Source organism: Bos indicus x Bos taurus, chromosome 28, assembly GCF_003369695.1.
Source record: "Bos indicus x Bos taurus breed Angus x Brahman F1 hybrid chromosome 28, Bos_hybrid_MaternalHap_v2.0, whole genome shotgun sequence".
NCBI classification, from domain to species: Eukaryota; Metazoa; Chordata; class Mammalia; order Artiodactyla; family Bovidae; genus Bos; species Bos indicus x Bos taurus.
This window is the reverse complement of record NC_040103.1, coordinates 41415024-41432135: the sequence shown is the minus strand read 5'-3', so window position 1 is coordinate 41432135 and position 17112 is coordinate 41415024. Positions and strand designations below refer to the sequence as shown.

Below are 17112 nucleotides of genomic sequence, written 5' to 3'. Positions count from 1 at the left end.
AATAAACTCCGACTCCATAACAACTAAGGAATAAGATATTTTAATTAATGTTCCAATTTAAAAGATTACCATATTCAGTTTATAAATCTGAAAGTTACATAAAGCATCCTTAATACTACATTATACTGAGCAGAACTGAAATACACTTGAAAACAGAAACATTAGGAAAATCAAACGATTGTGTATATACCCTAACAGCTTTTACGGAGAGAAAAGAATGAGTTCTGGTGTCATGCGGGGCTTTAGTAGGAACTTAAGCTGATATTTGTGTAACTTTAATAAAGGGTCTGAAATTGGTAAAAACACGAGAAAAGGTTTTATTTTTCTCCAGTTTCTACTCCAAACTGTGATCTGCCCAATTTCCTTTTCCTAGTCCTTGATGGCATCTGGAACAATCCCTTCTGTTCAAAAGTCCAGCCCCATTTACTGATATTGAAATCTTTAATCCTCAGTCTTTCAATCACCTCCTTCATCTCCAAATTCAGGCTTCGCCTATGGTCCAAGAGACTTCAACAGAGGAAGGGGTGAGGTCTGGTCTCTTCGTGGGATGGGGCGTAGGGACAGGACAAAATAAACAGCTCCGGACCTGAGCTCCCAGGAGTTTCTGTGGCTGCTGCCGCCTTCCTGGCTGATGGGAACCATACTGTCTGTATCACAGGTAGTCATATGGCGACTGTTCTTCTGGGGACAAGCTGGAACTTTCTGATAACTAAGGAGTGAGAAGCTCTTACCCCTGCACATTCCTAGCTAAAGATCTGCTTCGACTCTCCCCTCTCCAGCAGCCCAAGCCCTGTCAAAATGCCTGAAGCCTGGTTCCATTCTGCAGCACCACTTGAACTCAGAGAAATTCAAAACAGACACAGGCTATTCCACTGTCACCGTCTCTGTCCACAGTGAGCTTTCTCTCCAGTTTTCTTTATCCCTTTTTCAAACAGGCACAGATAAACCAGTCAGGTGCATAATGACTACTCGTCTAGGTAATGAGATGTTCTGCTCTACTTTTGCTGGTACTCCAGCAAAAAAAAAAAAGGTGGTGGGGAGAAGAAGGGTATTTATAAGAAAACAGATGACTTTTAAAAGATTCAAGATTCACCTTTAGGGGAATACATGGAAGAAGTGATCTTTCTGTGACAATGGCAGTTCAGGTGTGATATCTGCTTTTCTTCTTTTCCTCTCTAATGAGAAGAGTCAATCTTCCCTGGTTTTGAAACTCGAGGAAAAAAATTAATACCAACTGACTTCTGAGAGCCTCTGCTTCGGGGGCGGGGGGGGAGCGGAAAGCCTATTATCAAATGCCTTCAGCTCAAAATAACTGTTATGCTACAGTGGCATCATCTGGACCCACTTCACCATCAACACATACAAACACCTGGACGCTTACTCTGCACAAAGCACTGAACTAGTACTGTTGGTGAAACAAAACTTTTTAGGACAAAATTCAACCAAGGAGCTTATAAAACAGAGCATAAGACAACTTAAACTTTTTATTCTCTTGTTTTTTAATACTTTTACAAAAGCAAATGAGTTTTTATACATCACAAACAACAGTAAAACACAAATGACAAATAAAAAAGCAAATGCAGTGTGCCAAAAAGCGAGCCGACACCCACACAAGAGTCTACAGATGAGCACAAAAGACTGGATTAGAAAAATGAGCCAAGGACAGAGAGATGCAAAGTGCCAAAAAAACTGCTCAACCTTATTCATGAGGTTATGATGATTAGACTATGATTAAAACTATAATGCTGTGTGTGCAGCTGGCAGACTGGCAAAAATGCAAACAGACGGATGTTACTGTGAAGAAGGGAGGGGAGAACATATGCAAACACGTGGTTGCAGAGTGAATTGTTATGAAGATTTCGCAGTGCAGTTTGGCACCATATCAAATCTGTATGGCTTCTCTTACAGTAAATGCATTTCTAAGAATTCATCCTATAAAATAAAAATACTCTCAGAGGATATGTACAAGCACCACAGCATTGTCTGTAATGCCAAAAAATTGGAAACAATCTAAATATTCATCGGTAGCTGATTACTACATTAAATTAAGGTGTATTTGTAAAAGGGAATACTACTCGGCTACTAAAAAGAACAACAAAATTGATATTTACTGACATAAAAGACTCCTGCCACATATTCAGTGAAAACAAAGTTACAGAAAATGATGCATAGTATGACCCCATTTTTTGCAAACAGGGAAAGGGATTAAGAGGAAGAAATGAAGACAGTGGAAAAGAAAAATTATCTTTATATTACTTTTAATAGCAGTAATCTCTGGAACACAGGGCAGGATTACAGAAGACATTGACTTTCTACTTTCGGGCTGTGACTGTTTGATGTTTCAACACAAATATGTGTAACTTCTTTAAACAGAAGAAACAAAAGTTCTTTAAACAGAAAAAACAAAAGAGGTCGTCTATGGCACCAGACAGGGAAACGACACTGGAGCTTCACCTGATTAAAAACTGAGAAGGCTTACAGTGAAGAAATTTAACGTAGTTAATGATACACAAGAAACACCAACTCCCTGCAAACAATCGTACAGAAGAGCCAACTTTTAGCCTTGGACCACTGAGGACAGCTTCACAGAGAGACAGGATTCTCGCTAGACTTTGAAGAACTATGATAAGCAAAGAATGGGGGGAGGAAAGGCAGCACCCTACAATATAATGCATACTTAAGAACTTTTAATAGCCACATTAAAAAAGCAAACAGAATCACAAATGCATTTATTTAACCCAACATATTCAAACAGTAGCAACGACATGTAATCAAAATGTGTATGTAAAGGTGTTTTACCTTCTTTTTACTGCACCATCTTCAAAATCCGGTGCAGACTTCAGACTGGCCACAGTCTGAATATTCAACCACCACACGCGGCACCACAGTGGACACTGCAGATCTAACGATTCCGAACTCACATCCAGAACTGGACATTTAGGTGACAGAGGCTAATAAAAGAGCACTGGGGAGTGAACGAGGCAGAAAAGGCAGGAGGGGCCAGAGAAGAAGGCCAGTATGGGACAATCTCAATTTTATACTGTAAGCAAATAAGAAACCAGAAAAAAATATTTAACAGGTAGAGATGATCACTAAAGCACTATTTCAGAAAGATTAACTTTTTTCTTTACTCAAGATACACACATATAAATACAGCAAGCAAGTCTTTTTCTCAACATTTTTTTATTATGTGAAAGATTACTGAAATTGATACAATAAAAGTTATCTGTCAAGTGATAGCATTTTGTTGACCTGATATATAGACACTGTTCAAATATTTTTATTTCATGACATTTTTAAATGATTTTTTTGAAAAATAAATAAATTCAAGAATCTCACCAAAAGTTAATAGCCTTAACTTTAGTATTTCCCAACAGGACCTCCTTTCAGCTAGAAATCTAAATATTCTTTGTTAAATACAAATTTAAGACATTCAAGACTTTATATTCCTGAAATATATTAAAAAAATTTTAATTTCAAGTAAGAAAGCTACCCACAAATCTCAATATACACAAAACAGCATGACAACCATGAAGTCTCCTCCAGATTTAACTTCAATATTGAGAGCCTATAACATTTCAGATGGTTTAGGTAAATTATTTATCTAAAAAAAAAAAAAAAAGCTCAAAAGAAGAGATAGGAAAGCAGGGCATGGAAGAATACCACTGGTCATATGCCATTTCCTTTGTTACCTGAAATGACCGCCAGGGCAGAAAAGTGACTTTTCAGCTAAAAATCAGAAATCCAGTGATGTCATCAGGACCAAAAGCAATTTCAGTAACTAACCACTCTGCATTACAGTCATGTAACTTTATTCTTTTAAGCAGAAAACAACATTAAAGCTTATCAACTCCTTTCACTTTTTAAGACAAGGAAACAAAGATCCACATAGAGTTAAATACAGTATCCAAGACTGCACAGTTAGCTTAGTGGTAATACCAGTGCTATATAGATATTAGTTTACAAAACTCAAAAGCCAAGGCTCGAGTGTTTTGCAGCTTCTTGAAAATTTTTCAAATTTCCCAAACTGTCCACAACAGTATACTATTTTTGTAATTTTTTAAAAAGCAAAAAATGTTTGCTTTAAAAACTACTACATAGTGACACTTCCAGGAACACCCTCCTCTCCTTCCCAGTCCCAGGTCTCACTGTACCGGCCACCTTCTCAGGAAAGCCTTCCAAAGCCCTGCACCCAAACAGACCAACTCCCTTACTGCTCTTGTAAGCCGCCGGTCCTTCTGCTTTGTAGATCTGAATGTAACTATAATCAGATAATCATTTGTGAACTTTTTTAATGTCTGTCTTCTCTATCTAGGTCTTAAATTGCTATTTCTCAGGGCTGTTCTAGAGTCTCTGCTGTTATATACCAGGAGTTCCTGACATGAGGTCTGTAAAACAACCATGAAATTATATACTGTTGTTGGTGTTGTATATAACAACAATCATATACTGTTGTTGACTCAGTTGCTAAGTCACGTCCGACTCTTTGAGACACCATGGACTGCAGCAGGCCAGCCTCTGTCCTCCACCATCTCCTGGAGTTTGCTCAAATTCATGTCCATTGAGTTCGTAATGCTATCTAACCATCTCACCCGCTGCCACCCTCTTCTCCTTTTGTCTTTAACCTTTCCCAGCAACAGTCTTTTCCAGTGGCTCTTCCCATCAGGGGGCCAAAGTACTGGAGCTTCAGCTTCAGCATCAGTCCTTCCAATGAATATTCAGGGTTGATTTCCTTCAGGATTGACTGGTTTGATCTCCATGCAGTCCAAGGGACTCTCAAGAGTCTCCTCCAGCACCACAATTTGAAAGCATCAGTTCTCTGGCGCTCAGCCTTCTGCATGATCCAACTCTCCCATCTGTACACAACTACTGAAAAAACCACAGGTTTGACCAGACAGACCTTTGTCAGCAAAGTGATGTCTCTGCTTTTTAATATGCCGTCTAGGTTTGTCACAGCCTTCCTTCCAAGGAGCAAGCGCTGTTTAATTTCAAGGCACCAGTCACCATCTGCAGTAATTCTGGCTCCCGAGACAATAAAATCTGTCACTATTTCCACTTTTTTCTCCTTCTACTGCCATGAAGTGATGGACGCCATGATTACTGGATGCTGTAATCTCAGTTTTCTTTTTTAATGTTGAGTCTCAAGCCAGTTTTTTCACTATACTTTCACCTTCGTCAAGGTGAATTTATTTACTTAATTACTATATTTGTGTATTTTTCTTCAGATACTCAAAAAATATCCTTGAAAGGGGTTAAGAACCTTTAAAATAGTGGATTTATGTCATTTACCTACCTAGATAGCATCACCAAGTCAACGGACATGAGTTTGAGCAAACTCCCAGAGATAGTGAAGGTCAGGGAAGCCTGGCACGCTGCAGTCCAGTGGGTCCCAGAGTCAGACACAACTCAGTGACTCAACAATAGCCTACTCAGAGCCACCGTTCTTTGAGCAAACAACCACTTGCCCACTTCACACGGCTCCAAGAAGGCTGTCAGTCCCTGACTGCTTCCGTGGGCACATAAGCCAGTTCTGGCAATGACCGTACCCTGCATTCCGTGTGGACTCAGTAACAATCTCTCCATGCGACAGAGCACATGCACCTGGGAAAGAAGTGCTTTTCCCTCTCCCGAACCTACGCAGTAAGGACCATGTAACCCTGGAGCTACCAGTGGTCCTCGCTGCAGATCAAAGTACCTACTGAAATCGAGGCAAAAAAAGTGGTAATAAAGCAGAGAAGACAGATTCCCAATTACATCATCTGAACACTTAGATCCAGTCATATTTATTTCTAGTCTTTTCCCAAAAATGGGTTTGGGAGGTGGTTGGGGGGAGCTTTCCCCGCTTTAAGCTAATCTGAGTTAGTTCTGTCACTTGCAAACAAAGGTCACTTTCGAGAGCCACCTAGTTCCCACTGCTGGAATATACAATGTATTCAATTCCAGATGTCTATCTACCTCCAACTCAAACCTCTGTCAAACTCCAGACCTAAAAATGCAACTTGCAAGTAGAAATCTCCACCTGGTGTTTCAGAGGATCAAAACTATTTTCCTGCAGAAACCAGGTCTCCCCCTACTTTTTTCATCTCAGTTAACACACATCTACCTTGCCAGGATTCCAATCTAGGAACCTGGGAGTTACTCTTGACAGCCCCACTCCTCCTCTCCTCCACAGCTAATTACCAAGTCCCATCCATTCTACACCCTAATTACCTGTCACCATCCTAAGTGTGAACAAGGATGAACAGCTTCCCTACACGTTTCAGTGTCTTTGGTCTTCCCTTCTCCAAACTGATTATCCACTATGTAACTTATCTCCAAAATTGTAAATTTGACTATTTTATCCCCGCACTTGACATACCCCTATTCTTCTTAAGTGAAGTGAATGTGTTAGGGGCTCAGTCATGTCCGACCCCATGGACTATAGCTTGCCAGGCTCCTCTGTCCAAAGAATTCTCCAGACAATAATAATGGAGTGGGAAGCCATTCCCTTCTCCAGGGGATCAACCCAGGGATTGAACCCGGATCTCCTGCATTGCAGGCAAATTCTTTACCATCTGAGCCACCAAGAAAGCCCTTCAAGGAACAGCCAATTATATACATAGAGCAATAGCCAAGCCCTACAGCTTCAGATGTTATTAGTGGTACGAAAAATGTTTACAGTAAGAAAACAAAGTTCATCACAAATATAACAGAAGAGTAACAACGTGCATAATATCAGGCAGGATAGCTCAAATCCACAGGTTATTTTTTTAATTTTAAATTTGTTTTTTAATTGAAAGATAACTGCTTTACAGAACTGTGCTGGTTTCTGCCAAACATCAACATAAATCAGCCATAAGTATACATATGGCTCCTCCCTCCTGAACCTCCCTCCCACCTCCATCCACATCCCACCCCTCAAGGTTCTTACAGAGCCCTGGTTTGAGTTCCTCGTTGTCAGGCAGCAAATTCCCACTGGCTATCTATTTCACATATGGTAATATAAGTGTCCACCCGTTTTCAATAAAAAATACACAAGAATATCTTTCTTATTTAGAATATCTTATCTATTTAGCGTCTTTCCTTATCTATTCAGTAATTCATTAGTTCCATATTAAACTGCCCTCGACGGGCGCACTAAAGCGCAGGCGGCAGCGCCGGGCGCGCTAAAGCGCGGCCAAGAGGAGCTACCCCACGTCCGATGTCAGGGGCAGAAGCCGGGAGGACCCCATGCCCAAAGGGCGGTGGCCAAGAGGAGCTACCCCACGTCCGAGGTCAGGGCAGCGGCTGAGAGTGCCAGACTGCGACGGCGCAGGAACGGCCGAGAGGAGCTACCCGACGTCGGAGGTCCGGGGCGGCGGGGGGGAGGGGGGGAGGGCAGCCGGCCAAGAGGAGCTACCCAGCGTCCGAGGTCAGGGGGGGCGGCCGAGAGGAGCTACCCAGCGTCCGAGGTCAGTGGCAGTGGCTGGGAGGAGATACCCCACACCCTTAAGCCCGAGGCCAGGGGCGGTGGCCGGGAGGACCAACCCCACGCCGTGGCTGCGCTGGCGCAGGAGGGCCTAGAGGAGCTATCCCACGTTGAAGGTCAGGAAGGGCGGCGGTGAGGAGATACCCCTCGTCCAAGGTAAGGAGCATTGGCTGCGCTTTGCTGGAGCAGCCGTGAAGAGATACCCCATGTCCAAGGTAAGAAAAACCCAAGTAAGATCGTAGGTGTTGCAAGAGGGCATCAGAGGGCAGACACATTGAAACCATACTCACAGAAAACTAGTCAATCTAATCACACTAGGACCACAGCCTTGTCTAACTCAATGAAACTAAGCCATGCCCGTGGGGCAACCCAAGATGGGCGGGTCATGGTGGAAAGATCTGACAGAATGTGGTCCACTGGAGAAGGGAATGGCAAACCACCTAAGTATTCTTGCCTTGAGAACCCCATGAACAGTATGAAAAGGCAAAATGATAGGATACTGAAAGAGAAACTCCCCAGGTCAGTAGGTGCCCAATATGCTACTGGAGTCCATGAATCAGGGCAAATTGGAAGTGGTCAAACGAGATGGCAAGAGTGAATGTCGACATTCTAGGAATCAGCGAACTGAAATGGACTGGAATGGGTGAATTTATTTAACTCAGATGACCATTATATCTACTACTGCAGGCAGGAATCCCTCAGAAGAAAAGGAGTAGCCATCATGGTCAACAAAAGAGTCCGAAATGCAGTACTTGGATGCAATCTCAAAAACGACAGAATGATCTCTGTTCGTTTCCAAGGCAAACCATTCAATATCACAGTAATCCAAGTCTATGCCCCAACCAGTAACGCTGAAGAAGCTGAACGGTTCTATGAAGACCTATAAGACCTTTTAGAACTAACACCCAAAAAAGATGTCCTTTTCATTATACGGGACTGGAATGCAAAAGCCTGAAGTCAAGAAACACCTGGAGTGACAGGCAAATTTGGCCTTGGAATACGGAATGAAGCAGGGCAAAGACTAATAGAGTTTTGCCAAGAAAATGCACTGGTCATAACAAACACCCTCTTCCAACAACACAAGAGAAGACTCTATACATGGACATCACCAGATGGTCAACACCGAAATCAGATTGATTATATTCTTTGCAGACAAAGATGGAGAAGCTCTATACAGTCAGCAAAAACAAGACCAGGAGCTGACTGTGGCTCAGACCATGAACTCCTTATTGCCAAATTCAGACTTAAACAAAGTAGGGAAAACCACTAGACCATTCAGGTATGACCTAAATCAAATCCCTTATGATTATACAGTGGAAGTGAGAAATAGATTTAAGGGCCTAGATCTGATAGACAGAGTACCTGATGAGCTATGGAATGAGGTTCGTGACACTGTACAGGAGACAGGGATCAAGACCATCCTCATGGAAAAGAAATGCAAAAAAGCAAAATGGCTGTCTGGGGAGGCCTTACAAATAGCTGTGAAAAGAAGAGAAGCGAAAAGCAAAGGAGAAAAGGAAAGATATAAACATCTAAATGCAGGGTTCCAAAGAATAGCAAGAAGAGATAAGATAGCCTTCTTCAGCGATCAATGCAAAGAAATAGAGGAAAACAACAGAATGGGAAAGACTAGAGATCTCTTCAAGAAAATCAGAGATACCAAAGGAACATTTCATGCAAAGATGGGCTTGATAAAGGACAGAAATGGTATGGACCTAACAGAAGCAGAAAATATTAAGAAGAGATGGCAAGAATACACAGAAGAACTGTACCAAAAAGATCACGACCCAGATAATCACAATGGTGTGATCACTGACCTAGAGCCAGACATCCTGGAACGTGAAGTCAAGTGGGCCTTAGAAAGCATCACTACAAACAAAGCTAGTGGAGGTGATGGAATTCCAGTTGAGCTATTCCAAATCCTGAAACATGATGCTGTGAAAGTGCTGCACTCAATATGCCAGCAAATTTGGAAAACTCAGCAGTGGCCACAGGACTGGAAATGTCAGTTTTCATTCCAATCCCAAAGAAAGGCAATGCCAAAGAATGCTCAAACTACTGCACAATTGCACTCATCTCACACGCTAGTAAAGTAATGCTCAAAATTCTCCAAGCCAGACTTCAGCAATATGTGAACCATGAACTTCCTGATGTTCAAGCTGGTTTTAGAAAAGGCAGAGGAACCAGAGATCAAATTGCCAACGTCTGCTGGATCATGGAAAAAGCAGGAGAGTTCCAGAAAAACATCTATTTCTGCTTTATTGACTATGCCAAAGCCTTTGACTGTGTGGATCACAATAAACTGTGCAAAATTCTGAAAGAGATGGGAATACCAGACCACCTGATCTGCCTCTTGAGAAATTTGCATGCAGGTCAGGAAGCAACAGTTAGAACTGGACATGGAACAACAGACTGGTTCCAAATAGGAAAAGGAGTACATCAAGGCTGTATATTGTCACCCTGCTTATTTAACTTATATGCAGAATACATCATGAGAAACGCTGGACTGGAAGAAACAAAAGCTGGAATCAAGATTTCCGGGAGAAATATCAATAACCTCAGATATGCAGATGACACCACCCTTATGGCAGAAAGTGAAGAGGAACTAAAAAGCCTCTTGATGAAAGTCAAAGTGGAGAGTGAAAAAGCTGGCTTAAAGCTCCACATTCAGAAAACGAAGATCATGGCATCTGGTCCCATCACTTCATGGGAAATAGATGGGGAAACAGTGGAAACAGTGTCAGACTTTATTTTTCTGGGCTCCAAAATCACTGCAGATGGTGACTGCAGCCATGAAATTAAAAGATGCTTACTCCTTAGAAGGAAAGTTTTGACCAACCTAGATAGCATATTCAAAAGCAGAGACGTTACTTTGCCAACAAAGGTTCATCTAGTCAAGGCTATGGTTTTTCCAGTGGTCATGTATGGATGTGAGAGTTGGACTGTGAAGATGGCTGAGCGCCGAAGAATTGATGCTTTTGAACTGTGGTGTTGGAGAAGACTCTTGAGAGTCCCTTGGACTGCAAGGAGATCCAACCAGTCCATTCTGAAGGAGATCAGCCCTGGGATTTCTTTGGAAGGAATGATGCTAAAGCTGAAACTCCAGTACTTTGGCCACCTCATGCAAAGAGTTGACTCATTGGAAAAGACTCTTATGCTGAGAGGGATTGGGGGCAAGAGGAGAAGGGGACGACAGAGGATGAGATGGCTGGATGGCATCACTGACTCGATGGATGTGAGTCTGAGTGAACTCTGGGAGTTGGTGATGGACACAGAGGCCTGGCGTGCTGTGATTCGTGGGGCGCAAAGAGTCGGACACGACTGAGCGACTGATCTGATCTGAGTCCACCAAAAGATGGATTCCACTAATCATATGATCTCCTTAAGACGATACTCTAGTGCCTTCTTCAAAACACATTACTGGAGATCTTTGAAAACATCCTTTTGTTTCTTTTCGATTTTTAGAACTCATAGCCTTTTAAAGTATTAGCTGTACAGCACTATTCCCAGTAGTTAAGACATGGAAGCAACCTAAACACCCATCCACAGAGGAAAGGACAGGTGTGGTGCGTGTACACAATGAAATACTACTCAGCCATGAAAAAGAGTGGACTAACGCCATCTGCAGTAACATGGATGGGCCTGGAGGCTATCATACTAAGCGAAGTAAATCAGACAAAGTCAGATAGCATATGATATCACTCACTTGTGGAATCTACAGTAGGACACAAATGAATTTACCTATAAAACAGAAGCAGATTAACAGACTAGAGAATAGCCTTGCTGTTGCCAAGGAGTAGGAGTGTGAGGGAGGGAAGGATTGGAGTTTGGGATTAGCAGATGCAAACGACTATATAGGATAGATAAATAAGATCTTACTGTATAACACAGGGAACTATATTTAGTACCCTGTGATAAATCATAATGGGAAAGAATATGTATGTATAACCAAATCTACACTCTGCTGTAGAGCAGAAATTAACATATTGTAAAGCAACTATACGTCAATAAAATTTTTTTAATGTTGGCTATAAAACTGACAAACGTAACTATGATTTAGAAAATTATCCAAATATTTACAATTATTTTTATATTTACTTTTTAGAAAACTAAGTATATGATGATTGTTAATGATGATATATAAATACTGGATATTGTCTTTAAAATAATCCACAAAACGGGCTATCACAACTCTACCACAATTCCCCCTTATATAATCTGTGCCATTTTGTGAAAATTATCAGCGCTTTAGAAACCTGTCATTTCAGAAAATGAGCAAAAGAAACGAAGACGAAAATCTGGGGGGAGTCAAAGCACCTCACGATCAGGCTGGCATACCCAGTTGTGAAGAGATCCCATCCAAACATATAAAAGCTTCTCTATAGTGCATGAAACTTTTTACTTGCTCAAGAGGTTTAGCAAGCACCCTCTCTATTCACCATAACAGTAGGGCTATAAACCCTTCCCACATAAATGTGGTTTAAATTCTTCTTCCCAACATGTTCGCTAAAGGAATAGGAGTTTTGATAAGTAACAGAAATCCTACTCATTAATTCTAAAGCACATATATTTTCCATATCTTAGCATTTCTGAAATGAAGGTGCAATCCATGGCTTCTTAAAATCAACTAGAAGCATATTTTCTTTATAAGCGGTCTATAAAATGAGGGTGTATCTTATAGTTGGCATAATTCAACACAATTCAGCATTTAATCTTATAAGTATTAAAGAGTTGGACTGACCCGGTCAATAATGACCTTGAGGTTTTAAAACAGCATTCTAAAAGCATAAACACTAATAAAAAGTAGAAGAGGGAAGAAGGAAACACTTTCTAGATCAAAATTTAGCCTGAGAGGAAATTCATTTTCCTTTCTCTCCATGGCTCCCTGCTCCTAAGATCCAAAAGTCCAATCAATACTACTAATAATTGATGTCAAACTGCTGCTAGGCCAGATAGGGACCTTTTGCAAAGCCAGTTACAGACCCATTCTACAGGCTTAGGAGCAGAGCTAGTATTTGTATAAAAAGTGCTGTAAAAGATCAAATGACGCACAAAATTATACCTTAACATGTGTACATATATAACTATACACGAATTATATTTCAATAATGTTGCTTATTTAAAAAGACAAATGAGTGGCAAAAGCCACAAACTTTCAGTTATAAGACATCTAAGTACTAGGGATGTAATGTACAACAATATGATAAATATAATTAACACTGCTGTATGTTATATATGAAAGTTGACAAGAGTAAATCTGAAGAGTTTTCATCACAGGAATAAAACTTTTTTCCATTCTTTAATTTTGAATCTATAGGAAATGATGGATGTTCACTAAACTTACAATGATAATCGTTTCATGATGTATGGAAGTCAAATTGTTATGCTGCACACCCTAAACTTAGTGTTGTATGTCAATTATATCTCAATAAAACTACAAGAAAAAAAAGACAAGTGAGTAAAAATGCAAGAAGAAAATATTAGATTAAAAGACTTCATACCTTTAGAAAACGCTTTCCTTCACAAAGAGTTCATCCAGAAGAAGAAAATGAGGAAGACTTCAAAAAGAGTTGGAATCTGAAATGGGGCTTGAAGAATGGGCAGGACTTGTACATATGACAATCAGCCATTTATTCATCCAAGTAGATGGAACAGTTATAAGCAACAACAGAAGCAGCAGGGAAAGAACATGGGCAGGAAGCAAAAATAGTGGAAGATACATGACGTGAAGTTGCTCAGTCACGTCCGACTCTTTGCAGCCCCATGGACTATAGCCTACCAGGCTCTTCAGTCCATGGAATTTTCCAGACAAGAGTACTGGAGTGGGTTGCCATTCCCTTATAAGAATGTGGCAAATCTGAGGCGAATCCCAAGAAAACAATTTCATTTAACAGAAGACACTGGAAACTTCTGAGTAGGGGAAATGAAAAGGACTCAAGATTAATTTAGGCAGCGATGCCTAAGATAACCTGGATAAGGAAGTAAAGGCAATAAAGTCATAACATTAGTCCAGGTGGGATGGGAATCTGCTTCAGTTAGCAGAGAAAAAAAGACTGAAGAGGGAAAATTATGAAATATACAAAGATATACATAGGACATAATATTGTATACGACTACAGCAAACTAAACAATTTAAAGAAAAATGAACTTTGTGAAAACCAAACAACACTAGATTTGAAAACTTAATAAATACATTTCTGGAAAAATATTAAACACTAAAATTCACACAAGAAATAGAAAACCTACAAAGATCAACTGCTATGTAGTAAGTTGAAATGGTATTCAAATTCCTTTCCAGGGAAAAAAAAAAATCTAAGCTTGAATGCTCTTATAGGTGAGTTCTGCCAAACTCTCAAATAAAAGATAATCTCAGTCTAAACTGTTTCTGAAAAGAGAAAAAGGACTAAAGTGGTCCAAGTCATTTTATAACTCTATTATAACCTTGATACCAACGTGTATTAAGAACTGAACCAGAGCTGGCATGAAGAGAGAGAAAAGTGGCAATACCATGAAAGGAGAACCAATAGATGCTGACTAGACACAGGTGATGGGATGGGGAAGGGTCTGCGTTTGGGGAAACATCGACAGAAATAAGGAGCACCAGGGAAACAGGTCTGCTAAGAACACGACCTGAATCAGCAGGGAGAGATATTCGTAAAAGGGCAGAAAAGAAATAGAGAATTGAGACGAGAATTATTCAGACAGAAGGGTCTGAAATAATAATGTCAAAAGACCAGAGAAGTATGAAAAATGATCTGAAAAGTGAAACTTGGAGAACACTTAGATCAATCAGAAGGACGACCAGAAAGTGGAAAGGGGGCAAAGAATAACAAAGTCAGTATAATGCCAGAGAAGCCCTAGTTTCATCTAGGAAATTCATATTCATCCTTCAGGAACTGTTCACAGGGCTCCAAATTAACAATTTCAAGAAGGCCTTCTAAGATTCTTCCAACATAAACCATCACTAGGTCAGGTCCTCATTTTAAGCTCTTATAAATACTCTGCACTTTAATTATACAATTACATTTAATTACAGAATTCATGTCTGCTTCAGTAGACTCTAAGCTCCATGAGGGAAAGGCACCCTGTCTGTCTTTGCCTTCTGCTGCCTCCTGTGTTATGTTAAAATATAGTATTTGTTGAATAAAATGGGCAGATGAAGGACAGACAAGGAAAGGCATTCCAAGAATGATGGGTTGAGGCTGAAAGCTACAAAAAGTTCAAGTTGACTTAGAAAGGAGGCCCAAAAGTGTTTATTAGGTTACAGGTGACCTTTGCAAAGGTGAAATTCAGATACCAAGGGTTAAAGAAATGAATAGATGGTCAGGAAGTCAAGGCAGGAAAAGTAAATTACTCTTGGTAATGTCTCGAGTTAATTTTATGGAATGAATTTTAATTTCACTTTAGTTTTGCTCTATTTTTAACGAACATGTACTACTTCTATAAGGACAATTTTTGTTGTTGTTAATATGATTTGAAAAGATAAAGCAGCAACAAGCAGGTGGAGGGAGTAGTGAATAAAAGGGTAAACAAGTACTCTAAGAGAGTAACAAACTCCATTAAGTAGGAAAGAAAAGAAAAAACTGAAATATGGTATTAACTAGGAAGAAGTTAAAACATATTCCTCCACTAAGACGGAAGGAAAAGACGACGATGATAAAAGGAATCCAGTAAATTCTGGAAGGAGCTCCCACTGGAAACCTCAGTGTTCTCAAGAAAGGATGTGAAGTGAAGCGAGTAGAAAAAGTTTCAAATGAGTTCTACAGAGAATGCGCAGGGCGGGGGAACCCAAAACAGAAGCGCCATACAGGTTCTATTAAAAGGGCATTCTAAATTTCAGTTGGCCTTTTGTAAAATTTCATCCCTTTTCTAGCTCAGAACTGCCCTAGTTTAGCTTTAATTTTAAATATTTAAATTCTAGTTCACAAACTATTTCAACAACTGAAAATTGATAGGCATTAATACATTCTACTTTAATTCCGACTTGAACTGCCCTTTTGAAATAAATACAATAAAGGAGTTGTTTTCAACTCAAGCAACAAAATAGCGATCATTTCAATTATGAGTGAACTGAAAAGCGCTCCTAAACTTAAGAGTGTTTGCAGAGAAAGGCTTTTTGTAATTGTTGCTGTTTAACTCTTCGCGTGCCTCACTCTAACAGATTTCGAGTAACAGAGAAAATCTTGGGTTCAAATCTCAGCTCACTTAGTCAAGTTATTCAACCTCTCTCCGTCTCGATTTCCTCTTCTTAAAAAACGAGGAATACAATAACCAGGATTATCCTAAGGATTAAATGACGCAACACAGGTGAACGTGCCAAGTTCGTACTATGTCCTCAGAACAGTTTGCTAACCGTTTGAAAGAGAAAACTCGCAGCACTTAGACCAAATTAAAACATTCGAAAGCCTGAAAAAGCACAAGTCACAAAACGTCAGACCCTAACACACAACACAGTATTTTTCTTCCCTGACGCAAGTTATTTTTTTCTTGCCAAACCTTTCCACTAGGAGTCTGGAAAGAGAAAAAATGGGTTACAGTCAATCCAGCATAAAGTTTTCAGAAACTGAAGTGCAGAATCACAACAGACATGGCAGCGGAAGCAGCGCAGGACAACAGGTGAACCTCCGAGAACCCTGGCACCTTCCCGCGGGAAAGTTTTGCACGAGGGTTGGCAGTTTCTCCAGGCTCGACCGCCCCATGAAACAGACATTCGTTTTCTTTTTTTCCTTTTAGAAACGTAATAGACAAATCGTGAATATCACTCTCGCCGCTCCCGGGCAAGGGAGGTGAGCGCCTTTCCCATTTAAGGATTCAAGAATCGTCCTTGGTGGCGGCTTTCCCCCACACCGCCTCCCCAAACTCTGCCCGAAACTCGGGGGTGGGGAACAAAGAGGGGCCCGGAGGCGGGGACGTCGCAGGGGGCTGCCGGGGGCCCGGGTCTCCCGCAGGGCTGGGCCCGGGGCGGCAGGGCCCAGTCTGCCGCGGCCTGTCACAGCCTGGGCGGCAGAGACCCCCACGGGGCAGCCGGGCCTGGCGGCCCCCAGCTCGGGCCTCCCGCGAGCGCCAGGCTCCCCCCGAAACTTCGCCTGCGGCCCGCGCCGGCCTCCCCGGCGCAGCCGGCCTCCGCCGCCGCGCACACGCACTCTCCGGGCAAGCCAACTCACCCGAACCCTGGGGAACTCATCCTCCAGCTCTCGGCGCGGAGCGGGGTGGGCGCGGCGAGGCGCGGGGGCGAGGCAGGGGGCCCGGCTCGGCCTCCGCCCGGGGCGTGCAGCGGCCCCAGCCCGGTCGCCCCTCGCGCGGCCGTACAATCCTCGTCTCGCGCGGACGGACACGCCGGAGTCCGATCCTTCCTGCGCCCTCCCCGCCCTCCTCCCTCCTCGCTCCTCCTTCGCCCAGCGCCAGCAGGCGGATTCCAATCTCGGCAGCCGCCGCCGCCGCCGCCGCCGCCGCCGCCGCGGACACTCGCACGGGAGGGAGGGGTGGGGGGCGGCGCGGGCGCGGGGTACGGGGGGAGGGGCGGGCCTCCGCGAGACTCGGCGCAATGCTCGCGCACTGGGAGGGCGCCCGCTCCGCCCGGCCGGGGACGCGAAGAGAGCCGAGCGCGCGGCGGAAGTGCCCGAAGGGTCTGTGGGGCTAGGCGCCCTGCTGCCGGGGAGGAGGGC

The 17112-nt window shown here is 42.3% G+C and overlaps 1 protein-coding gene across 1 annotated transcript in view; it reads right to left on the bottom strand.

The window, feature by feature from the left end:
• The window catches only part of BMPR1A (bone morphogenetic protein receptor type 1A), a 141846-nt gene extending 125020 nt beyond the window's left edge, over positions 1-16826 (bottom strand). Inside the window, exon 1 of the mRNA XM_027530928.1 lies at positions 16612-16826. The gene's annotated coding sequence lies outside the window, so the exon portion shown is untranslated. The remainder of the gene's footprint in view (positions 1-16611) is intronic.
• Positions 16827-17112: the final 286 nt, after the last annotated feature.